Source organism: Ammospiza nelsoni, chromosome 29 (genome assembly GCF_027579445.1).
Source record: "Ammospiza nelsoni isolate bAmmNel1 chromosome 29, bAmmNel1.pri, whole genome shotgun sequence".
In the NCBI taxonomy this organism is placed as follows: domain Eukaryota; kingdom Metazoa; phylum Chordata; class Aves; order Passeriformes; family Passerellidae; genus Ammospiza; species Ammospiza nelsoni.
In genome coordinates, this window is record NC_080661.1 from 2,235,085 (window position 1) to 2,260,156 (window position 25,072).

Here is a 25,072-nt window from a genome sequence, read left to right on the forward strand (position 1 = left end):
GTTGGTGTCTGGTCAAGTGAGAGCTACTGGTGAAGCTTTTCTCACACTGGGGACACTCGTAGGGCCTCTCCCCTGTGTGGATGCGTCGGTGGGTGATGAGGGTGGAATTGTGCTTGAAACCCTTCCCACAGTCGGGGCAGTGGAAGGGCCTCTCATCCGTGTGAATCCGCTCATGCAGGAGGAGATGGGAGCTTGTCTGAAACCTCTTCCCACATGTGGCGCACTGGTAGGGCCTCTCCCCAGTGTGGATGCGCCGGTGCTTGATGAGGTTGGAGTTGTGCTTGAAGCCCTTCCCGCACTCAGGGCAGAGGAAGGGCCTCTCCTCGGTGTGAATCCGCTGGTGCTGGAGGAGATTGGAGCTGCTCTGAAACCTCTTCTGACACTGGGGACACTCGTAGGGCCTCTCCCCAGTGTGCAGACGTTGATGGGTCGCAAGGTTGGATCTGTAGCTGAAGCCCTTCACACACTCCCCACACTCGTAGGGCCATTCCCCGGTGTGGATCATCTGGTGGCTGATCAGGTGGGAGCTCCACCTAAAGTTCTTCCCACACTGCAAGCACTTGTGGGGCTTCTCCCCATCATGAAGCTTCTTATGGACCACCAGCTCTGAACTCCGGCTGAAGGTCTGCCCACCTTCCTGGCTCAGGGTGGCTCTTTCTTCTTCAGAGCACCCTGGGCTGGGTTTGGAGCCCCTCCTCATGGGGGATTCCTGAGTGTTTTCTTCCCTGTTGGATTCCTGTGCGCTAGAATCACTCAAAACGGCCTCTTTCACGAGGTTCTGCCATGCAGATTTTTCCTCCCTGGTCTCCATCCTCAGTTCCTTCCCTGGGGAAGGAAGGACAAGGACAGGATGGGATTTGGCTCCATGCCAGAGGGAAGGGGAAGGAGATTCCCCCAGTGCATCCCCAGCAGGATGGCGTTGCCAGCAGTTGTCCTGCAGCCAGGGGCTGTGCTGGGCTGGGAGATGGAGCAGGAGAGAGGGGGAAATAGGAACTGACTTCCTCCTCACCTATCTGGGTGTCCCGGGGATCCTTCTTCTTCCTCACAGCCTCCTTCTCCATCCAATCAAGGTTTGGGAATGGGAAATCCTGTTCTGGGAAGAAAACAAAGGGTGCGCACATTGTCTTCTGTACTGGTTTGAAGGCAAACCTGGGGAGGGTCTAAACCAGAATTACAATTTAAAAGAAAATGAAGATCAAGGCAATGATACAGAAACAATGCCTTAAACTGACAGAGTCAGGATATAACCTGACACCCTGTTGGTCAGAGTGGTGGCAGCTGTCCCAGCAGATGGTGGTGCAGTCCTGTTGGAGAGATGAACACGATTCTGTCGAAGCAGTGATCCTGTAGAAGGGTCTGATCTTCCTCTGGATGTCCAGTGGTTGCTAGGGAGTTCTCGTCCTCTGGGAATCCAGTAGGCAAGGTGCTGCTGGTGTAGCAAAGTGTCAGCTTATAGCCAGGTAGGAATGCTTGGATCCTCCCCCTGGGCGGAGCATCCCACAATGGGAGGATGGAATTTTATCAGTTCTGCAGTGACACTCAATGGCCCATTAGCAGGAGATATCTCCCCTGCAGGGCGCTATCAGGGGTGAGTCATGGAAGAGATAAAGAACACTGCCCCACCTGTTTATAGCAGTTGCTGAAGATGGGGATTGAAAACATGCATTTGGTTACATCTTGCATGGCAACCTGAAACAGTGGGGTAATCCCTGCTCAGGGGGTGAACACCACCCCCCTTACCCAAACTGGCTCAGCTGTAAAACCCCCACCCTGGGAGTGCCACACACACAGGGGACAATGTCACATTTGCCCTGCCCCAGGGGAGGGCTCTTTTTCCTGTCATTCCCTTCCTGTCCCCCCTTTTCTATCCCATTTACTGTTCAATAAAATTCATTTTGGGTTTGGTCTCATTATCACCTTAATTGGGGCAGAGGAATCTCTCTAACACTTTTCTTAACCAGACTCACCAGACTGTGAAATTATTTTGGCACAGTGAGTTTAGGCCCTGTTCTCTGACCCCAAGTGCCTTTGACAACACCATGGTTCCCTCCTCTGAGGAGGTTGTGGTTCTCTCTGGAGGAACTCTTTGAAACCGGGCTGCAGCTTCCTCTGAGTGACTTATGGGAGAACCGATGAGGTAAATCGCCTTTGTGGGCCTGGAGTGTAAAGAAAATATTTTGTTGTCCTTCTATTACAGTGACCTGATGAAGGTCTTCAGGGTGAGAGAAGTGGACGAGAATCTTGGTTCATGATCAGAAGGCTGGATTTATTGATATATGATATATAATACATTATAACTATACTAAAAGGAATAAAGAGAAAAGTTGCAGAGGCTTGCTAAGCTAAGAATAGAAAGAAGAGAATGAATAACAAAGTTCTGTGTCCAGCAGAAAGCAAGGACCAACTCTCCCATGAGTGGTCAGCAAATCCAAACACTCACAGAAGACCAATCACAGATGCTCCTGTTACATTCCACATCAGCAGATAATTATTGTTTGCATTTTTCTTCTGGGGCCCCAGCTTCCCAGAAAGGACAAATCCTAAAAGAGAGGATTTTATGAAAAAATGTCTGCGACACCCTTCCTTGAAATGTTTTTTAAAATCACAGGAGGAAAGGGAGCAAATGATACCAGCGAGACTGACAAGGTTCATTCACCCCATAGTGAGGAACACAAGGCTGCTAAAAGTCCTACAAGAAGCTCAGCTCAAGTAGCTAAATTCCCAAATAACTCCTGAATTCCCAGGCTTGAGTGCTTTGCGAAATGTGAGAATCATTTTTCTCTTCATCCCTGTCGCCTTTGTGACAGCTACAAAGAGTTTACTTTCCTTTTAATGATATCTGTCTTGGGCTGAATTTACACTTTTATCAGAATGTGCTAGCAGCTGAGCTGGAGCTGTGCAGGAACCAGTGGAACTTGGAATTGCCACAAATTTGCTTGTACTGTCAGTTTATTAATGTTTGGGATTTGTTTGCATTTTCATCACATCTGACTTGTGGGAAAATCAAATATTCATCAAAGTGATTTATGCAGAGTCAAGTTTGATTTCTGCCAAATTATTTTGTCCAGTGCCCAGGGAATGCTCAAGGGGTCTCTGTGCCTCTCGCCCTGGGGGATGCTTGGTAGGGGTTTGGGGGGGTTGTCCCTGTCCCTGTCCCCCCAGGCCATTCCCCAGGGGGTCTCCATCATTCTCACCCCAGGGAATGCCTGGGGGGTTCTCCCTCCCTCTCACCCCTATGCCAGGGGGTGCTCAGGGCAGTCTCTGTCCCTCTCAGCCCAGGGGATGCTCGGGGGTCTCTGTCCCCTCACCCTGGGGGATGCTCAGGGGTCTCCATCCCTCTGGCCTCAGGCAATGCCTGTGCAGGGCTGGGGACCAGGGGCTCTGTGTCCCTCTCACCGCTGAGGGTGCTTGGGGCTGGGGGGGCTCTCTGACCTTCTCACACCTGGGGAGGCCGGGGGGTCTCTGTCCCTCTCAGCCCTGCTGTGACCCCACCCAAACATCATCGGGGTCAGAGGGACAGAGACACCCCCAAACCCCCAGAAGGGCTGAACCTGGGATTTGGTTTGGGGCATAGGGTTTAGGAAGGGGCTGGAACTTGGGCTAGGTTTGGAGTTGGGGCTGAGATTTGGATTAGAGCTGGGATTGGGGTTAAGGCTAGACATGGGATTGGCTTTAGGGCTGGGGTTGGGATTGGGTCTAGGGCTAGACAAGTCTGGCACTGGGATGAGATTAAATACAGAACTGTAAGTGTGTCTAAACGTGGAGTGAGATTGAGACCAGGATCACTGTCAGGTTTGGGATTGAGCTCACCCAGAGTGGGACAGAGGGGATGTTACGGTGGGAAGGTTTGGGGAAAATCCTGGTTTGGGGAAAAACAAGGTGTGAATGCCTTGGGTTGGGGATTCCTCCAACCCACGTCCATTTCTAGAAGTCACCTGATGTCCCAAAATCAAGAGTAATTAAAAAAAACCCACCAGGAGTTTCCCATTTCCAGTCTCATCCCTCTTGGGTTATGGTTGGTCCCCCATCTCAAGGCTGGTGGGGATCCCATGGGTCCTAGGGATCCCCCCTCTCCAGGGTCCTGCTTTTGGATTCTGGGAGGTTCTGGGGTCCCAAGGTCCCCCTCTCCAGCCTCCCCTCAATCCAGCCACTTGGGGTTCCCCCTTCTTTCTACCACCTTGTCCTGGATTAGCGCAAATTTGGTCAAAACCCTCCAAAAGGAGTTTCCTCTAGAATGCTGATTCAGCAGCCCCACCCTCAGCCAGTTTGGGAAAATATTTCCGTAGAGGAAAGTGGAAAAAAAATGTTACTTTACAGGTAAAGCATTTACCAGCACAAAAATTGAACAATATTAAGCAATAAAACCTCTTGCTGCTCCAAAATAGATGACAAACTCCGAAAGTTCCTCCTTGGGTTGTAGCTCCGCGCCCTCAGCGTCTTATCAGTGTCTTATCAGTGTCTTATCAGTGTCTTATCAGTGTCTTATCAGTCTCTTTTCAGTCCCTCCAGCACTGGAAATGCTGTGGCCCAGGCTCAGCCAGGTGGGCCACAGGTGCGAGCTGCCGGTGGTGTTCTGGCTGTTCAGTGCAGAGCAGATTTTAACAGCTCCAAAGAAAAAGAAAAACCACAGTCCAGGGAACTTCTCTGCCTCAGTGAGCTAAAAACGAACTAAAAGCAAAGGACAGCTCTGTCCTGCTGTCTGTCCATCCAGCAGCTGGAATGTAGAGGAATGCAGTGTATGAGAACAAACTGCAGCTTCTTCCTCCTCCCCTTTGCCCTCAGAACCAGCCTTAAAGGTGCAGAACTCATTTCTGGGCTAAACAGACCGATGGAGTACGAGCATCATGAAGTCACCCCAGGACACGTCCCTTTCAGGGTCAGGGGCTCCCGTCCCCGCCTCATCTCCGGGCTGCCGGGGGTCCCCCAGCTCCGGTATCGCCCCTTCCCCTCTCCCCGCCCCGGGGGTTCCCCGTTCCACAGCCCCGGCTCTCACGGGGATCCCCAAAACCAATGTCCCGCCCCGTCGGTACCGGGCCATCCCCACGTGGACCCCCGGGACCCTCCCGAGGGGCGATCGCGGCTCCTCTCCCCCCGAAAAAGCTCCTCTTAGGGAGCCCGGAGATATCCGGGGCTCGAGTCCGGGATCTGCCGGCTCCGAACACTCTCCAAAAAACCCTCCCGGAGACCCCTGGCTGGAGCCAGGGCGAGCTCGGCCTCTACCCTCCCCTGCGGCTCGGGGCTGGGGGCGATGCTCCCGGGGCAGGGGGTGCTGCAGGCTCGGCGTGCGGACGCTGCGAGCGCCGCGATTCTCCCGCTCCTGCTCCTGCTCCTCCTCTCCCTCCTCTTCCTCCCGCATTTCCTCCGCTCCCAGCCCGGGCCCCCCTTTTCCACCGCTCTGCCCCGCGGCCCCGCAGCACCGGCTGCTGGGTGGGGGAGCCCCCGATCGGCCCCAGGGCGGATCCGTCCCCCCGGCCCGAGCCCCAAATTCCGCTCCGGGGCCGCCGGGCTCTGCGGGCCCGCCTGGCAACCGGTGAGTCATCGGCGAGAAAAGCTCTGGTTGGCTGGAAATTGTTTACCGCGTCCTCTGATTGGCTGGAATTGTAAAAGGCGCTACGCCCTGCGGGTGTTCCTGGGAGCTGCGGAGTCCGGGCGGGAGCCTTTTCCTGTTTCTTTCTGTTCTCTGAGACCTCTTTCCTTTTTCTTTCTCTCTTTGAGACCTCTTCCCGCTTTCTTTCTCTCCCTTTCTCCTCCCCATTTCTTGTTCCGTTCCGTCCACGCTCAATAATCGTCGGTTGCTTTCCCACGCTCTCATTCGCTCCTTCAGTGTGGCAGAGGCGTCTCTCCCTCGCGGGGTTGTAATCCGTGGACAGGGTCCCTTCCCACCCCAGTCCCTGGAAAATGTCCATCAAAGCCACCTTTGCTGTGTGCTCTGGGAGCCCACAGAGCGTCTGGATCTTTTCCCCTTGGGAGGCACGGCAGGAGCAGCACCCTGGGAGCCTCGGGAATGCCCCTCTGGGATCCACGGCACACACTGCCAGGGTCTGGAATTCCAGTTCTCAGCTATGAAAAGATGTTCCGGCCCTTGAGGGCAAAGCTGTCAAGAAAGAGCCAAAAGCCAAGTGGAGCAAGATCTTACAGTGGCATTTCACTGCGAGCCTTCATAACTTCCCCCATGGTTGTTGTAGCTCCTGAATTGGGAATTAAATCTGGGCACGGTCTTTGGTGTGAGCATCCCTGGGTCAAGGGAGACACTGAGAGAGAAACAGAGCAGACAAAGAGAGGCAGGAGAGAAAAGAGGGCACAAACACAGTCAGCTGAGAAGGTGGCACTCTGAAAACTGACCAGAACTGACTGAAAAGGAATATAACAGAAAGGAATAATTTTGCACCTTTTATTTACTATCAAAATACAATTTCTTCCCCTTCTCACAAACCTCTTGCCAGTGTCAAGCAGGGCTGTCAGAAAGTTCTTCATTCTGGGTGGATGTTCCAGGCTGCAGCCACAAGCAAACAGGGAATGAGGATTTTCCTGCTCCTGGGGAGTTTGACATCCTCAGCTGAGGAGAGGAGGAGGCACCAAAAGAAAAGGGCAGCTGGGCTTCACCCTTCCACAGGAAAAACGGGGCGGGGGAATCTCTCATCCTGTCTGCTGCTGCTCCCACAGGGATGTGAGGGCTGATCCCAGAGACCCAGTGATCACAGTCAGGGCTGCCCTCAGGGAATGCTTGCCTGGTACTGAGGGGCAGCGTGGGAGCACCTGGATCTTGGGGCACCCAGCTGCCCCCCATGTTTGGAGGTGCCTGAGGAGGGCTGGGACAACGCCAGGGACATCCTGCAGTGACATCCCCCCTGTCCTACCCTGGGTGAGCTCAGTCCCAAACCTGACCCTGACCCTGGTCTCAATCTCACTCCATGTTTAGACACACTTAATGTTCTGTATTTAATCTCATCCCAGTGCCAGATTTATCTAGCCCTAGACCCAATCCCTACCCCAGCCCTAAAGCTAATCCCATGTCCAGCCTTAACCTCAATCCCAGCTCTAATCCAAATCTCAGCCCCAACTCAACCCCAGCCCCAATTCCAGCCCCTTCCTAAACCCTCAGCCCCAAACCAAATCCCAGGTTCAGCCCTTCTGGGGCTTTGGGGGTGTCTATGTCCCTCTGAGCCCGATGATGTTTGGGTGGGGTCACAGCAGGGCTGAGAGGGACAGAGACCCCCCCGGCCTCCCCAGGTGTGAGAAGGTGGGAGAGCCCCCCCAGCCCCGAGCACCCTCAGCGGTGAGAGGGACACAGAGCCCCTGGTCCCCAGCCCTGCACAGGCATTGCCTGAGGCCAGAAGGATGGAGACCCCCCGAGCATCCCCCAGGGTCAGGGGACAGAGACCCCCGAGCATTCCCTGGGCTGAGAGGGACAGAGACTGCCCTGAGCACCCCCTGGCACAGGGTATGAGAGGGAGGGAGACCCCCCCCAGGCATTCCCTGGGGTGAGAATGATGGAGACCCCCTGGGGAATGGCCTGTGGTGAGAGGGACAGGGAAAAACCCCCTGGGGAATGCCCTGGGGTGACAGGGACAGGGACAAGCCCCCCAAACCCCTGCCAAGCATCCCCCAGGGCGAGAGGCACAGAGACCCCTCGAGCATCCCCTGGGCACTGGACAAAATAATTTGGCAGAAATCAAACTTGACTCTGCATAAATCACTTTGATGAATATTTGATTTTCCCACAAGTCAGATGTGATGAAAATGCAAACATATCCCAAACATTAATAAACTGACAGTACAAGCAATTTTGTGACAATTCCAAGTTCCACTCGTTCCTGCACAGCTCCAGCTCAGCTGCTGGCACATTCTGAAAAAAGTGTAAATTCAGCCCAAGACAGATATCATTAAAAGGAAAGTAAACTCTTTGTAGCTGTCACAAAGGCGACAGGGATGAAGAGAAAAATGATTCTCACATTTCGCAAAGCACTCAAGCCTGGGAATTCAGGAGTTATTTGGGAATTTAGCTACTTGAGCTGAGCTTCTTGTAGGACTTTTAGCAGCCTTGTGTTCCTCACTATGGGTGAATGAACCTTGTCAGTCTCGCTGGTATCATTTGCTCCCTTTCCTCCTGTGATTTTAAAAAACATTTCAAGGAAGGATGTCACAGACATTTTTTCATAAAATCCTCTCTTTTAGGATTTGTCCTTTCTGGGAAGCTGAGGCCCCAGAAGAAAAATGCAAACAATAATTATCTGCTGATGTGGAATGTAACAGGAGCATCTGTGATTGGTCTTCTGTGAGTGTTTGGATTTGCTGACCACTCATGGGAGAGTTGGTCCTTGCTTTCTGCTGGACACAGAACTTTGTTATTCATTCTCTTCTTTCTATTCTTAGCTTAGCAAGCCTCTGCAACTTTTCTCTTTATTCCTTTTAGTATAGTTATAATGTATTATATATCATATATCAATAAATCCAGCCTTCTGATCATGAACCAAGATTCTCGTCCACTTCTCTCACCCTGAAGACCTTCATCAGGTCGCTGTAATAGAAGGACAACAAAATATTTTCTTTACACTCCAGGCCCACAAAGGCGATTTACCTCATCAGTTCTCCCATAAGTCACTCAGAGGAAGCTGCAGCCCAGTTTCAAAGAGTTCCTCCAGAGAGAACCACAACCTCCTCAGAGGAGGGAACCATGCTGTTGTCAAAGGCACTTGGGGTCAGAGAACAGTGCCTAAACTCACTGTGCCAAAATAATTTCACAGTCTGGTGAGTCTGGTTAAGAAAAGTGTTAGAGAGATTCCTCTGCCCCAATTAAGGTGATAATGAGACCAAACCCAAAATGAATTTTATTGAACAGTAAATGGGATAGAAAAGGGGGGACAGGAAAAAGAGCCCTCCCCTGGGGCAGGGTAAGTGTGACATTGTCTCGTGTGTGTGTGCCCTTCCCAGGGTGGGGGTTTTACAGCTGAGCCAGTTTGGGTAAGGGGGGTGGTGTTCACCCCCTGAGCAGGGATTACCCCACTGTTTCAGGTTGCCATGCAAGATGTAACCAAATGCATGTTTTCAATCCCCACCTTCAGCAACTGCTATAAACAGGTGGGGCAGTGTTCTTTATCTCTTCCATGACTCAGCCCTGATAACACCCCACAGGGGAGATATCTCCTGTGAATGGGCCATTGAGTGTCACTGCAGGACTGATAAACTTCCATCCTCCCATTGTGGGATGCTCCGCCCAGGGGGAGGATCTAAGCATTCCTACCTGGATATAAGCTGACACTTTACTACACCAGGAGCAGCTTGCCTACTGGATTGCCAGAGGACAAGAGCTCCATAACCACCACTGGACCTCCAAAGGAAGACCAGACCCTTCTGCACGATCACTGCTTCGACAGAATCACCTTCTTCTCTCCAACAGGACTGCAGTCACCATTTAATGGGACGGCTGCCACCACCCTGACCAACAGGGTGTCAGGTTATATCCTGACTCTGTCAGTTTAAGGCAGTGTTTCTGTATCATTGCCTTGATCTTAGTTTTCTTTTAAATTGTAATTCTGGTTAAGACCCTCCCCAGGTTTGCCTTCAAACCAGTACAAAAGACAATGTGCGCACCCTTTGTTTTCTTCCCAAACAAGGATTTCCCATTTCCAAACCTTGATTGCATGGAGAAGGAGGCTTTGAGGAAGAGGAAGGAGCCCTGGGACACCCAGATAGGTGAGGAGGAAGTCAGTTCCTATTTCCCCCTCTCTCCTGCTCCATCTCCCAGCCCAGCACAGGCCCCGGGTGCAGGACAACTCTGCTGCCAGCCCTGTCCTGCCAGAGATGTACTGGAGGGATCTCCTTCCCCTTCCCTCTGGCATGGAGCCAAATCCCATCCTGTCCTTGTCCTTCCTTCCCCAGGGAAGGAACTGAGGATGGAGACCAGGGAGGAAAAATCTGCATGGCAGAACCTCGTGAAAGAGGCCGTTTTGAGTGATTCTAGCGCACAGGAATCCAACAGGGAAGAAAAACCTCAGGAATCCCCCATGGTGAGGGGCTCCAAACCCAGCCCAGGGTGCTCTGAAGAAGAAAGAGCCACCCTGAGCCAGGAAGGTGGGCAGACCTTCAGCCAGAGTTCAGAGCTGGTGGTCCATAAAAAGCTTCATGATGGGGAGAAGCCCCACAAGTGCTTGCAGTGTGGAAAGAACTTTAGGTGGAGCTCCCACCTGATCAGCCACCAGATGATCCACACCGGGGAATGGCCCTACGAGTGTGGGGAGTGTGGGAAGGGCTTCAGCTACAGATCCAACCTTGTGACCCACCAACGTCTCCACACTGGAGAGAGGCCCTATGAGTGTCCCCAGTGTCAGAAGAGGTTTCAGAGCAGCTCCAATCTCTTCCAGCACCAGCGGGTTCACACCGAGGAGAGGCCCTTCCTCTGCCCTGAGTGCGGGAAGGGCTTTAAGCACAACTCCAACCTCATCAAGCACCGGCGCATCCACACTGGGGAGAGGCCCTACCAGTGCGCCACATGTGGGAAGAGGTTTCAGACAAGCTCCCATCTCCTCCTGCATGAGCGGATTCACACGGATGAGAGGCCCTTCCACTGCCCCGACTGTGGGAAGGGTTTCAAGCACAACTCCACCCTCATCACCCACCGACGCATCCACACAGGGGACAGGACCTACGAGTGTCCCCAGTGTGAGAAAAGCTTCACCAGTAGCTCTCACTTGACCAGACACCAACGGAGCCACCAGTAAGGGAAGCCCTGCAAATGCCAAAAATGCAGGAACAGCTTCATGCCCACTCCAGCTTCATCCCCCATTAGAGGGCCCACATTGGGAAAAACCCTGGTGATCCAGTTTCCCTCTAGTCTACGCTGGGAAGACACCTGTCCCTTTTCCTGCCCTTGCCAAAGACATGATGTGGGATGGAAGAACCTGAGGGTCTGGCCATGGCCGTGTCATTACATTCACTCGCACGCCAAAACATTGCCAGGGGCAGGAAAGGGACTCTCTCTCTCTCTCCCTGAGGAGACGGGTGAAATTTCCAGACATGGGAAATTGTGGCCAGGAAGAGCCTGTTGTTGATGTATTAGTTTTCCCAGTAAACTGTTTTATTTATCCCTTATCAGTATCATTTCTGTTTCTGTTTGTTCCTTATCTCATTGTTGTTCTTAATAAATTGTTCTTATCCCAGCCTGGGAACTTTGCCTTTTGTGCTTTCCATGGGAGGTGGGAGGGCAGCGAGGGCAGCGCGGTTTAGCGGGGTCAGGAAATTGGGGAATCCCATTCCTGAACCCTGGCCCATGGAAACCGAGCATCCCAGCTGGTCCCAGCCCTGGTGGCCATGGCAGCAGCCTTGGGAGCGCGTCCCTGGCTGGGGCTGTGGGAACCTCTTCCCTCTGGTGCCCAGGGACAGGAGTGGAGGGAACGGCTGCAGCTGAGTCGGGGCAGGCTCCGGTTGGATTTCAAGAAAAGGTTTTTGCCCAGAGGCTGCTGGGGCCCTGCCCAGGCTCCCCAGGGAAGGGTCCCAGCTCCAGGGCTCTCTGAGCTGCAGCAGCGTTTGGACAGCGCTGCCAGGCCCAGGCTGGCATTGTTGGGGTGTCCTGTGCAGGGCCAGCAGTTGGACTGGAGGATCCTGATGGGTCCCTCCCAGCTCAGCCAATTCTGTGGTTCTGGGATCCCATGAGCCTGGGGATGGGGCTGCCAATGGTTGCCATGGCAACGGTCTCTGGCTGCAGGCCTGAGCTGGTGTCCATGGCAACCACCCCAGCATGGGGTCTCCATGGAGCTGCCATGGAAACTGACCATAGCAACAGGGGACTGGGGATGGTTGCCATGGAAACTGACAATAGCAATAGGGGGCTGGTGATGGTTGCCATGGAAATTGAGCATAGCAACAGGGGGCTGGTGATGGTTGCCTGCTAAGGATCAGGTTTCTCACAGGCCCTCAGAGGGGTTCCATAGGGACTTTCCAAGAGTCTCCAGGCTGTTCCAGGACTGGAATGTCACAGGCACAGACAGTGGCTCCATGGAGACCTCCCTGGGCTTTCTGGGGATGGTAAAGAGCCCTGTGGTCAGAGGCAGTCACAGCCATTCCATGGTGACATCCCAGGGCACCTTGGGCTGCAAAGGCACCAATCTGTCACAGGCACTCACGGGGGCTCCATGGTGACATCCCAGGAGTCCCCAGGCTGCCAAAGAGCCGGGATGTCCCAGACACTCACAGGGTTCCTGTCATGGGCAGATATATTTATATAAATATGTATTTTCTATTATGGTAATGATTAGACAAAACTGCCTTAATCAGAAATATTTATGCCAGGATGTAAGAGACGTAAAATATATTATACAGAGCACTAGGAAATTATTTCAAAGCAACTGTATTAAGCAAAACCTGTAATTAAGCAGAGATTGATGTCACTCCCCCAGACCAATGACCATGGGCAATTCCCTTTGGCTCAGCCTGGAGCAGTGACCTTGAGGGTGTCCCCACCGCTGGGAGGAATCCCCACACCCCTCAAGAAGGGAAATGTCAGGAGATGCTGCCATTAAAATATGGGATGGGGCTTTTCTCGTCTGAGGTGCTGCCCTGTCAGTCAGGTGTGCCCAGGCTGGGCCAGCTCAGCAGCTCTGCAGAAGCTCTCAGTGGTGTCACTTGGTTGTTCCTTTCTCTGGGGATTTTTCCAGCTCTGCCACAGCTTCAGCTCCCTCTGAGGATGTTGAACTTTGGGATGGAGGAGTCAGGCTGGTTTCAGCATTATTCACCCCCAAAGCAGTGTGACCCCCCTGCCCCTCCTTCATTTCCCACTGGGGGCTTTGCAGACAGGGCCTTGCTGGAGTTGTTGGAGCCCATTGCAGGCAGAGCCTCCTGCTCCAGCAGGAACTGCCTTTCCTGTGCCATCAGCAGGGCAGGTCCCGCTGCAGGAAAAGCCCCAGACCAGCCCCAGCACAGGGAAGGGCTCGGGCACAAGGGCAGAGTGCCGTGCTGGGAGCTGTGCCAGGGAGAGCCTGAGGCACCAAAGGCACCTTGGCAGCAGCAGCTGCTTGCAGGCCACGGCCAGAAGCCTCCCTTGGCAGCCCGGCCTGGTGGCCACCACTGCAGAGCTGCTGCCTCAGGGCTCATTCCTGGCTGGGCTCTGAAAAGCTACTTCTGCTCCAGGAACCTGACTGGGAAGCCATTGGCCCCAGCAGCTTGGGGACAAGATATTAATGACAAAACTCTTCATGGCAGCAGAGCCAAGGCAGGGGCAGAGGAAAAGGCAGGGGCAGAGGAAAAGGCAGAGCCAGGCCCAGGGACAGGGCTGCCATGGTGATGGCTGTGAGGTCACTGCCCCTGCAGCAGCCTGGCTGCCCTCAGCAGACATTCTGGCCAGAAGCGTTGTGAGGGCACCCAGCACATCAGAGAACCCACACAACAGGAATTCTGTCCTTGGGAATGTGCGGGTTTCATTGGGTCAGGCTGCACAAAGCTCCCGATCTTGGGCAATGCCTGGGATGTGGCATCCAATTCTCTGGAAAAAAAGCTGCAATTTTGTGACACTCTCATAAGTGTAAAATGTTTCCTCCTTCTAGCAAATGTAAATCCACCCTCCTTCTGTTTAGAGGTATTGACCTTTCTTCTGTCACTGCAAGATTTAGCAAAAAATAACTTTGACCACTATTTTTCTATTTTCACAGACCTTGGAGAGGAACTAAAAATCTCCCAAGATGGGGTTTGGAGGCCTCATCACAAAACCAGCAGGGCAAGTCTGATGGCTCTGGGCTCTGATGTGGAGACTGAGGACAGAACAGGAGTAGCTTGGGAGGGATTGGAGGGTGGTTTCTGAGGGGCTGGAGCTTTTCTTCATAGAGGATATAACCATGAGAAGGAAATAATGGCACAAGTACAGCTGGGGAGGTCCAGACTGGCACCAGGAGAAAGGAATTTCCCTGCCAGGGCAGGGCTGTGGTGCAGCACGTCCCCAGCAGGAGTCTGGAGCAGCCCAAGGCTTTTGTGTGGGCAGGCAGAGGCAGGCAGGAGGCAGAGCTGTCAGCAAAGGAAGGGCCCAGCCAGGTGGGGCAGCCGGGGGATGCCGACAGCCTGCAGGGACAGAGGCGCAGGGCAGGGACACCGTGGGACAGCCTGGGCTGCACAGGGCACAGGGATGGGCAGCAGCTGCAAGACAGCCCTGCCAGAGCCAACTTGGGCAGCACTTTGGCTATGGCTGCTGGCCCTGGGCCTGAGGCAGGAGCAGGAGACAAGTGACCCTTGCAGGCCTGGGGCCTCATTGCCTCCTTGTCCCTGCTCAGCAGCCTGGCAGGGGCCGCCCCATGCTCCTGCCCTTGGCATTGCACATCCCCACATGCCAGTGCCCATCCCGGGAAGAGCCCTGAGCAAGGAGGGAGGGACAGGATCTGCCTGGCCAGGGGCTGGGGCTCAGGCCTTGGCCCTTTGCATTCCTCAAACACATTCAGGTGTGCTCAGCTGTGGAGACCATTGTGACAATTTGGGGTGTCATGGAACCAAGGGACCATTGCGACACTCCAAGACCCCATGGAGCCAAAGGTCCATTGTGACATTGCAGCGCCTCCTGTCATTAATGGTCCATTGAGACACTGTGGAGCCAAAGGAGACCATTGTGACACTGCAAACCCCTAGTGTTCAAAGGTTCATTGTGACATTGCAGGGCTCATGGAACAGAGGAGTCACGTGACATTGTGGGGTCTGGGGAGCTGTGGAGAGGATTGTGCCACTACAAGGCCTCATGGAATCATTGGGACCACTGTGACACTGCTGGACCCCATGGAATGGGATGACCCTTGATGCCAGGACCATCAGGAACTCAGTTGTCTCTTCTGCTAATGAAACACTGAGGCTCCATGCTTTCCTTCTTATAGAAAAAGAACTCTCCTTCTCCTCCAAGCATCCATGGCCAAAACTAGAATTTCACCTCCAAATTTCCTTATATCCAGGGATTGTTCCAATAGGAGTATTGCCAGGACAAGTCTGGCGGGTAATGGTTTCACAAGGGTCAGCTCTCATCTTTCCCCAAAACACTGGGGAAGGCTCTGTGCTTTCCTTCCTATGGAAAAGAACTGTCCTGCTTCTCCAGGTGGCCATGGCTGAGATTGGGCTTGCACCTCCAAAATTCTCTAAGACTGCTCCCAGACAAAATCTGCCATTCCTGACAAGACAGACTGGCCTTGGCCTAGTGAAGCTCTCATCTGCCTTCCAAACACTGGGGCTCTGTGCTTTCCTTCCTCTGGAAAAGAACTGTCATTTTAGTCCAGATGCCCATGGCCAGAATTGGGTTCCGCCTCCAACATTCCCTGTTGTGAGAGATTGGAGGAGATTGTTAGCTGGAAACATTTCATGTGTGGGGGAGGAAGGAGCAGGTCCAGCCCTGCCCTGCTCTGGAACCCCAATCCCCCCAGAGCCTCTGTCCCAACCCAGCAGTGCCTGCCAGTCCCTGGCACAGCACAGGCAATGCTCCACAGCCACCTCTGCAGCCCCAGCCCAGCTCCTGAGGGACCAAATGAGCCCAAGTCCCACCTGGGGGAAGGGCCCAGGAAGACCAAGGGGTATTGAAGGCTGACCGCAAGGCAAGCAGACATCTTGACCCCACCTCCTCCTCTAATTTCCATCTGAACAGTGCTGGAATTCAGGAGTTAGTAGCTCTGTGTACGCCTCTCTGGATCTTTTTTCTGTCTTTCTCTCTTTCTGTATCTACTTCTTCTGTTTCTGTGCTCCTGCAAATTTTGATTAACATTACATTGAACAGGCTTAGAGTTTGTAAAGTGGAATGAGCCAAGTCAATGCGTTGAGAAGTGTTTTTTGTTGATTGAATGTCTGTTGTATTTTGACATTAGAAGAATTTTAAAAAGTAATAAAATCTTTTTGTGTAACTGAAAATTTGTTAAACCACTAAGATACTGAACACGCCTCTGTGAAACACATATGCTAAAGACGAAAAACCCAGGAACCTCCTCTTTCTTTTTCAGACAACAAAGAAGATACGGGTCCTGGACCTGGCCCCCATCTCAACCAAACCAAACCAAACCAAGCCAAACTAAACCACCCTGCTGTGGGCTGTGCCCTTTCCATCCGCCCCAGGCTGTGCCCCACCATTGACCCCATTCTAATCAAACCAAACCAAACCAAACCAAACCAAACCAAACCAAACCAAACCAAACCCCAACAACTACCAAACAGGAAAACAAAAGAGGCTACAAAACCCCAACCAGAAGAAAGCTAGCCACAGCTATTAAAATCTTACCATCAAGTCCCTTCCTCCCAACACAACTAAAACTAAAATCTCCTACAACCTGTAACCCATACAAAATAACCCTACAGCTAAAATTAAACACAAAAAAACCCCAAACCAACCATAAAACCAATCCTAACACAACCCAACCATAACTTCCATGACAATTTACTAGCGGGTAAGGTGTTAATCCTTTCAATACTTAATCCTCCCTTCAGTAAAAGAAAAACAAAATGCAAGCGTATAAAAAACAACATAAAACTATCAACATGAGTAAAGAACAAATGAAATCCCGAATAAAAAAAGAAAGAAAAAATACTTTAATCTTAAAACTAAAATCCTCTTATAAACTATAAGAAAAAACTCTTCTTCACTAAAATACAAAAAGTATTAAAAAATTCAAATTACTATCAAACAAAAACCTCCATATTAAAATAAACAAATGTTAAAATACCTATAATTTCTTAAACATTTTAAACAGGGGGGAAAAAAAGTAATCCAGTATCCCCAACAGAAGATCTCTATTCCCAGAGATAAAAATAATTTAAAAAGTAAATTATGAAAACTTTTACCTATAAATAACTCATCTTTAAAACAATACACCGTTAGATGACATGGCCCATGAACAAGCTGTAAAAAAGCTTGGTAGCAACGAAACCAACTTCACAATAACGAAGTTCCCCAAACAACTGTTATCCATGAAAAAATTAAGAACCAAAAAAACCCTATTTTTTCCTCTTGTAAAAAAACTCCATAACCTTAAAAAAACCTCCTCTCCCAAAGTAAACAAAAAAAGACTATTCTAGAAATAGTAAACTAACTAGTAATATTTAGTTTAATTTCTTTATATTTTCATTTAAAAAAATGTTGTAAAGAAAAAAAAGTGTTCTAAAGAGTTTCTTTAAATTTTTACTACCTTTTTTCTTCTATTTACTTTTACTAAAATTTTCTTTATACCCCTTTAAAATTTTACACCTACTTTACCTGTCTCGTAATCCTATCTCACAACAAAATAAATACATAAATGATTAACGAACATTAAAAGCAACCACACTCATCAATCCAATAATTAAGAAGTCTCTATATTAAAAAAATCTAAATTAACAAACCAAAACCACTACAATGTCATAATTAACACTTTGCCAACGTTTTTATGATATTCTAAAGTTGCCAGTAAGGCTGTTTTGTTGTTTTGGGCTCCCCAGAATCTCTTGGGGGTATTTCTGCAGTGCATCCAACTCAGAGTACACAAACAATTGTAATTCCTTTTAAATATCTCCCTGAGAGAGTTGTTTGGGGGATGGGAGTCAGGGCTTGTCTGTCCTGCTTGGCCCAGCCCTGGCAGGCCTTTCCCAGCCACATTCCACACTCCATTTCCCAGCTGGAGCCGCTGGTGCCTCTGAGTTGTGCTGCCCCAGCCCCAGGGACGCTCTCCTTGCCTGCCCATTGCCCCTCGGTCTCTGGGCAGGGATGGCCTCAGTGGGGGCTGCTGACATCCTCAGCACCTTGGAGGCTGCTGCTGAATTTTACTGCTCCAGAGCCTTGTTCAGCCTTCAGCTCTTCAGTGCAGGAATTCAGTGTCCCAGGGCCCATTAACATTCTGAACACTTTAACAACCCAAGCCTCTGGGAATAATTTGATTTGAGTTTCCTAATAATTTGTGGTTAATTTGACAGATTTCAGAAGCCTATTTAAAGTGAATACACTATATTTAAAAAGACAGGGCCAGAAAATATTTCTTCAGGTCCTGTAATTTATTTTTTATTTACTGGTGATTCATTAACATGTGCAAACTCCAATTGACACTGAATCCCAGTACCTCCTCATGCAGTTTGAATAGATATGGAAATCAAGACCCTTCATGGCTGACAATCAATTGGACTCTGTCCCTACCCCCACCCCACCATTTCCCCCATCCAAGCCCTGGCACTCAGAGCAGCCTTGTGCAAATCTGAGCTCCTTCCAGCCCAGGCTGCACCTGGAGCTTTCAGCTCCTTGGCTCCAACTCCCACCTGCTTTCCTTGGAGAAGGAGCTGCCTGAGACACAGAGGGATGTTCATTTCTTGTCAGCCAACAAAGCCAAGGGAAGGCACAACTCCATCAAATGCAAAAGTCATTCTTCTCCCTGCCTCTGCCCTGCCCCTGATCCCCACAGCCTGTCCTGTTTCCTTCATCCCTGCATTGCAAAGGACTTTCTGGGACAAGGGAGCTCTGCTCTGGCTATGGAGGCAGGCCCAAGTGCAGACCCTGGAGTATGAGCCACAAGTCATCAGGTTTCTGTACTTTGAGGGACCAGGAACTGGTGAGACTCAGAGGCACCAAAAGGTTTCTCTTCATGGTCAACATAAAAAAATGTGAACATAAAATTTAACAAATATCAAGACAGTTCCCTCAGCTCCCTGTGACATCCCAGCAACATCTGACATGTTCACCATACACAAAGGATTGCTTTATAGGAAGGATTTAAGACAAAGACATAAGAAGAGGGATATAAAAGATAAAACTACAACTAAGATGATGACTAAGGAGTTATTTAAACTTCTGAAAGATTGGGCAACTCCCTGATGCTCAAAGCAAGAAGCCACTCAGGGGAGATGCATTGAACAGACCAGAGAACAGCTGCAGGAGGAAATCTGGGAGCAAGGGGAAGGACATAGATCCAGCTGCTCTAAATGAAGAGATGTCCTTAGACATGGCCATTTTAACAGGAGAGCTCAAAACAGCTGAAGAAAAAGAGTAATGAAATATTAGACTAAATGCTGGTGGCAAAGCTGGAGGGGAAGATCAGTACTTGTTCTCCTGCCATCTGAAGAAGAATCCAGTAGATCCAGGAAACTCCAGTTCCTGATGGGAAAATTTTGCCATTTCTTAAAAGTACTCAAATGACCCAGAAAAAAAAAGATTTGCTTGTATATAATGATATAAACAGGGATTAAAACCTGTGCTACATTCCAGGCAGAAATCAGTTGTGTGCCCATGGACTGCAGTGCCATTTGTGCCCTGAGGTGCCCACCTGGGATTGGATCTCTCAGAGAGCACCTGAGGGAGAGCAGAGCACCTTTCAAGCTGCAGGTCCCTGACAGCCCTGCAGGGCTCCTGTCCCATCAACATCTGCTCTGCTTCCATCTGAAACAGGGCCCAGCATGGTGCCGGGATCATCAGAGAGCTGAGGTGTGTGCTGGAATTCAATGCCCTCCCCATCCCACAGCATCCCTGCATTTCCCTCCTGCAGCCTTGGTCTCCAGCACAGCCATGGAGGCTCTTTGGGCTCTGGACTGTTGCTGCAGCCCCAAGGGCAGCTGAGCTCTGCCTTTGGCACAGTCAGGCCTGGCCAGCGCAGGCCATGCTCAGCAATGTCTTGTGTGTGCCTGGCCTTGCTGTTAGCCTTGGCAGCGGCTGCGTGGCCCCTTTGTGGCCCTGTGCTGGCCCAGCCATGGTGGCCCAGCCCCTGTGCAGGCCCAGCCCAGGCCAGGAGCCCCTGGGCCAGCAGAGAAGCCATGTGGCACAGAGCTGCTGCTGGCCATGGCCGGGAACAGGCCCTGAGCCCCGCAGGAGGATGGATCTGGGCCACAGCCAAACTCAGCCCAGGCCAAAGCTGGGCTCAGCTGCCAGGGCTGCCAATACATGGGCACAGAGGCTGGTGCTGACAAATGTCCTGGGCCCCCTCCCTGCTCTGTCCATGCCACCAAGGAGACAGAGCAGCCTCCTCTCTGGGCCACTTGCCTGTTTGCAATGCTTGTACATGTGCTGGCCCTGCCCCACAAGGCCTGGCCTGAGTCCTGCCCCTGCACGCTCTGCCGGGCTGAGACCATCTCACTGAGACCAACACTGATGGTTTCTGGGCCAGGCTCTCGGAGCCCAGCCCAGCTCCCTGCAAGCTCTGCCAGCTGCCCTGAGCTCTGGGCAGCACCAAGGGCCTCTCCCAAGCCCAGCCCAGCCGGCTCTGACCCCACAGCTCTGCTCTGGCCAGGCTGCTCTGGCCACTGGCCCAACGGCCTCAGCCCCTGGCAAGGGCACAGCAGCAGCTGCAGCTTCCACAGGACTCAGCCCCAGCTGCCCCAAGGCAGCTCCCTTGCTGCCCTGCTCCCCTCGGGCTGAGGTGCTGGGAGCTCTGCAGTCCCTGCTGCCATCCCATATGCCCAGGGCAGCACAAGAGCCGTGGCCTTGGGGCCCTCAAGAGCTGCTCCTGCTCTAGGCCCAGGGCCAATCCCAAAGCTGGTGCAGCCACCAAGCTGTGCCCATTTCTATTCATTGCTGCTCTGCTGGGGATGGATCCTCAGCCACTTGGATGTTGCTGATGAATTTTACTACTCCCAGAGGCTTCTTCTTTCTTGAGCACTTCAATTCAGGAATTCAGTGAGAAAAGCTCGTAAACATTTGCTCAAAACACCACAACAATACAAGCCCCAGGGAAAAATCTAAGTTTTCACTATTTCTGTTGTTAATTCGCAAGTGTATTAAAAGTGAAACTGCTATATTGAAAAAAAAAGCAGAGAGAACTGTTTTGTCTTGTTTTCTTTTACTATTTATGTATTGATATCAGCAATTTCCAGTTGAACCCCCAGAACCTTCTAATGCATCCTGAACTTATATGAAAATCAAACCCTTCATGGCTGACAATCAGTAACACTTTTTCCACACCTCCTCCCTACCATTTCCCTCATCCCACCTCTGGAACTCCTATGGATCAGGAAGGGTGTGGTCAGAAGGAGCAGCGCAGGGATTCTTCCCCTGTGCTCAGCACTGGTTGGGCAGCACCTCAAGTGCTGTGTACAGTTCTGGATCCCCCAATTTAGGAAGGACATGGAGGGGCTGGAGCATGTCCAGAGAAGGGCAACAAGGCTGGGCAGGGGTCTGTGTCACAGACATGTTTTATCAAAAATCCTTTCCTTAGGATTTTTTCTCCTCAGAAGATGAGAGGCCTCAGGATCAAAATGTAAACAATGATTATCTGCTGCTGGGGAATGCAAAAGGTGGATCTGGTTTTGGTCTCGTGGTTGTTTATAATTAATGGCCTATCACAGTCCAGCTGTCTCAGACTCTCTGTCTGAGACATAAGCTTTTGTTAATCAGTCTTCTTCTTGCTTGCTAGCCTTCCGATGAAATTCTTTCTTCTATTCTTTTAGCATAGTTTTAATATATCATTTACTTTTAATATAATATATATCATAAAATAATAAATCAAGCCTTCTGAAACATGGAGGCAGATCCTCGTCTCCTCCCTCTTCCTGGGACCCCTGTGAATACCACCACAGGTCTGGAGCACAAGTCCTGTGAGCAACAGCTGAGGGAGGTGGGGTTGTTTATCCTGGAGAAGAGGAGGCTCAGGGGAAACCTCATCACTCTCTACAACTCCCTGACAGGAGGGTGCAGCCAAGTGGGGATCAGACTCTTTTCCCGTGGAACAGTGACAGGATATGAGGACACAACTTTCAGCTGCACTAGGGAACATTTAGGCAGGGCATTAGGGAATATTCCTCACACAAAGGGTGATTGGGAATTGGAATGGGCTGCCCAGGGAGGTGGGTGAGTTCACTGTCCCTGGAGGTGTTTAAGGAAGACTGGATGTGGCACTGAGTGCCATGGCCTGGGTGACAAGGTGGTGTTGGGTCCCAGGCTGGACTTGATGCTGTCCAAGGTCTTTTCCAGCCACGTTGATTCTCTGATGATTGTGACACTGTAGGGCCCTGGGGAAGCAAGGGGTCATTGTGAAACTACAGGACCATGGTGACACTGTGTATTGCATGGCAGCACAGAGCCAAGGGGCCATTGTGACACTGTGGGGCTAGATGGAAACAAGGAGTCCATGGTGACAGTCTGGGTTCTCCTGGAACCACAGAGGCCACTGTGACCCTGCGGGGCCTTGTGGAACAAAGGGGCCATTGTGCCACTACAGAACCAAGAAGAACCCTTGGGAGAGCCTGGGGACAAAGGAATCAAGGGGCCATTGCTCCATTGCAAGGACTCTGGGAACTGAGGGAACAATTGTGACATGGTGGTGCCCCATGGAACCAAGAGTGCCTGGTCACACTGCGGTACCTTGTGTCACCAGGGCTCCATTGTGACACTGAAGGACCAAGGAATTCATTGTGGCACTCTGAGGCCTCCTGGAACCAAGAGGCCACTGTGACTCTGCAGGGCCCTGTGGAACCATGCAGAGCATTGTGACAGAGAAGGACCTGGTGTCATGATGGGGCCATTGTGACACTGCAGGGCCCCATGGAACCAAGGGGCCAGTGCTGCTCCTCAGGGACTCCTGGAATGAAGGAAACATGTTTGACATCGTGGTGGCCCTTGGGACCAAGAGGCCATTGTGACACTGTGAAACCAAGGAGAGCATTGCTGCACTGCCAGACCTCATGGAACCAAGGATTCACTGTGACACTGCAGGGTCTTGGGGAACCAAGGGCCATTGTGACACTGCAGAGCCCAAGGATGTGAGGGATTTTGTGACATCAACGGGTCCCATGTAACCAAAGGCACATTGTGACACTGGGAAGCCTCATGGAATCATGGAGACTATTGGGGCACTCTGGGACCTCATGGAACCCTGGTGACACCAAGATGGCTGTGAGTGTGGATCTGCTGGAGGGTAGAAGGGCTCTGCAGACGGCCCTGGACAGGCTGGATGCACGGCCCAAATCCAAAAAGGTGAGGTTTAACAAGTCCAAGCGCCGGGCCCTGCATGTTGGCCACAACAACTCCTGCAGCTCTACAGGCTGGGGACAGAGTGGTTTGACAGCAGCCAGGCAGAAAGGGACCTGGGGCACTGATGGACAGCAGGCTGGACATGAGCCAGCAGTGTGCCCAGGTGGCCAAGAAGGCCAATGGCTCCTGGAGTGGATCAGGAATGGTGTGGCCAGCAGGAGCAGGGCAGGGATTCTTCCCCTGTCCTAGGCACTGGTTGGGCAGCACCTCGAGTGCTGTGTCCAGTTCTGGGCCCCCCAGTTTAGGAAGGACATGGAGGGGCTGGAGCGTGTCCAGAGAAGGGCAACAAGGCTGGTGGGGGAACTGGAGCACAAGTCCTGTGAGGAGAGACTGAGGGAGCTGAGGTTTATATTGGAGAAGAGGAGGCTCCAGGGAGACAAGGTGGTATCAGGGCACAGGTTGGACTTGATGATCTCGAAGATCTTTTCCAACCTCGCTGATTCTGGGATTCTCTGAAACCACCCTTGGAACAGTTGCCGAATGAGCCCTGGGCCTCCTCTTCAGGAGCTCCAGCAGCCCAGGTCCCTCAGCTTCTCCTGCCAGCCCCAAAGCCCATCCTGTCAATCCTGCAGAGCCTCTGCAGCTCCTCCTCACTGCCCAGGACAGGGAGCCCCAGAGCCAGACACAGCAGCCCAGATGTGCCCCCCTGGCCTGGGGTGCCTCTGGCAAGGGAGCATCCTGCTCCCCAAGGGATGTTCCCATGGGGCCAAGTCAGGAACTGCAATGGGGAGTGCGGCCAGAGAGGAAAGGGCAAACAGGGATGGGCTGTTTGCAAGGGAGGAAAAAAGGCTTGGCAATAGGAAGAAATCTGTAGCAAGGAAAAGCAAATAAAGCAAAGGTGAAGCCAAGGAAATGCTCAGGGCAGTTTGGGGGTGGCTGCCAGGCAGCCCTGGCTCTGAGCAGCAGCATCTGCAGTGGGACAGGAAACTCCCAGCTCATGGGAACAAACTTTCTGGCTGACTGCAGAGACCAGGACAAATCTGAGTGGTTTCCCTGGTGTCCCCAAGCCCTTGCTGGCCCCAGGGGCTGATGGCATTTGTGCTCCCTCAGGTTCATGTCCCCACACCAACAGCATGGGGGTGCTCCTGCCTGCTGTGTGCAATGCAAACAGGGGCTGCTGAGCCAGTGCTGCCGTGTCTGTGCCTGCAAGGATGGGGCACCTGTGTGAGCTGGGGGAGAGGCCAGGGCTGCAGAGAGGGGATGTTGTTGGCAGCTCCATGAGGATGCTCTGGGACGCTGCCATGGGCTGTCCAGCGCACTGGGGATGGATCAGCCCCTGCTCTGCTGTTCCTTCCCGTCTGCCCCAGGGCCCTTGCAGAGCCCCAGCCATTCTGTTTGCCCCCAGCCTGCCCACGGCCAGCCTGGGGCTGCTCACGGGGCTTTTCTGTGCTGAGCACTGGCCTGGGTGTGTTCTTGGGAGAGCCCTGGCCTGAGGCGTCAGCGCTGCCCCAGCAGTGCCCATGGCCTGTCCCTGCTGCAGCCCCGGCACTGCCACCCCCAGGGCTGTGCCAGGCCCCGAGAGCACTCAGGACTTGCAGCAACACCAGGGCCACCAGGGCAGCGGGGCAGGGCCATGGCAGCAGCACTGGCAACACCAAGTGCTGCTGCTGCTGCTGGGAACAGCTGCTGGGCTAACACTGATCTGCCCCCAGCTCTGCACACAGACATTGCTGCTGCAGATCCAGAGAAGGCAACAAAAGGGCATCTCTGCAGAAAACTTTGCTGGGAGATCCTTTAGTACCTTTAAAGCCACCAAGAGGGCAGCCCCTCATTGACACAGGCTACTGCCACGAGAAAGGTGGAGAAAAAAATAGAGAAATAGTACTGAGAATTAAAATTCTTTGCTGACTATATTAAGTAAAGCAAAGCAAAAGAACCTCCAAGATGAAACCAACAAGACGTATTAAACATGACTTTTATTACAAGTGATTTGCAGAACTGGGCCAGCAGTTTAATGTTGCTGAATGCATCCTGTCATCAGTCTCCTCACTGCTGCCTTGAGCTCCTGGTTCCTTAGGCTGTAGATGAAGGGATTCAGGGCTGGAGGCACCACTGAGTACAGAACTGACAGGGCCAGATCCAGGGATGGGGAGGACATGGAGGGAGACTTAAAATAGGCAAATGTGCCAGTGCTGAGGAACAGAGAGACCACAGTGA

At 52.0% G+C, this 25,072-nt stretch overlaps 1 pseudogene; it reads left to right on the forward strand.

Annotated features, from left to right (window-relative positions):
- Nucleotides 1-25,072, forward strand: part of LOC132085208 (zinc finger protein 850-like) — a 418,453-nt pseudogene that overhangs the window by 28,729 nt on the left and 364,652 nt on the right.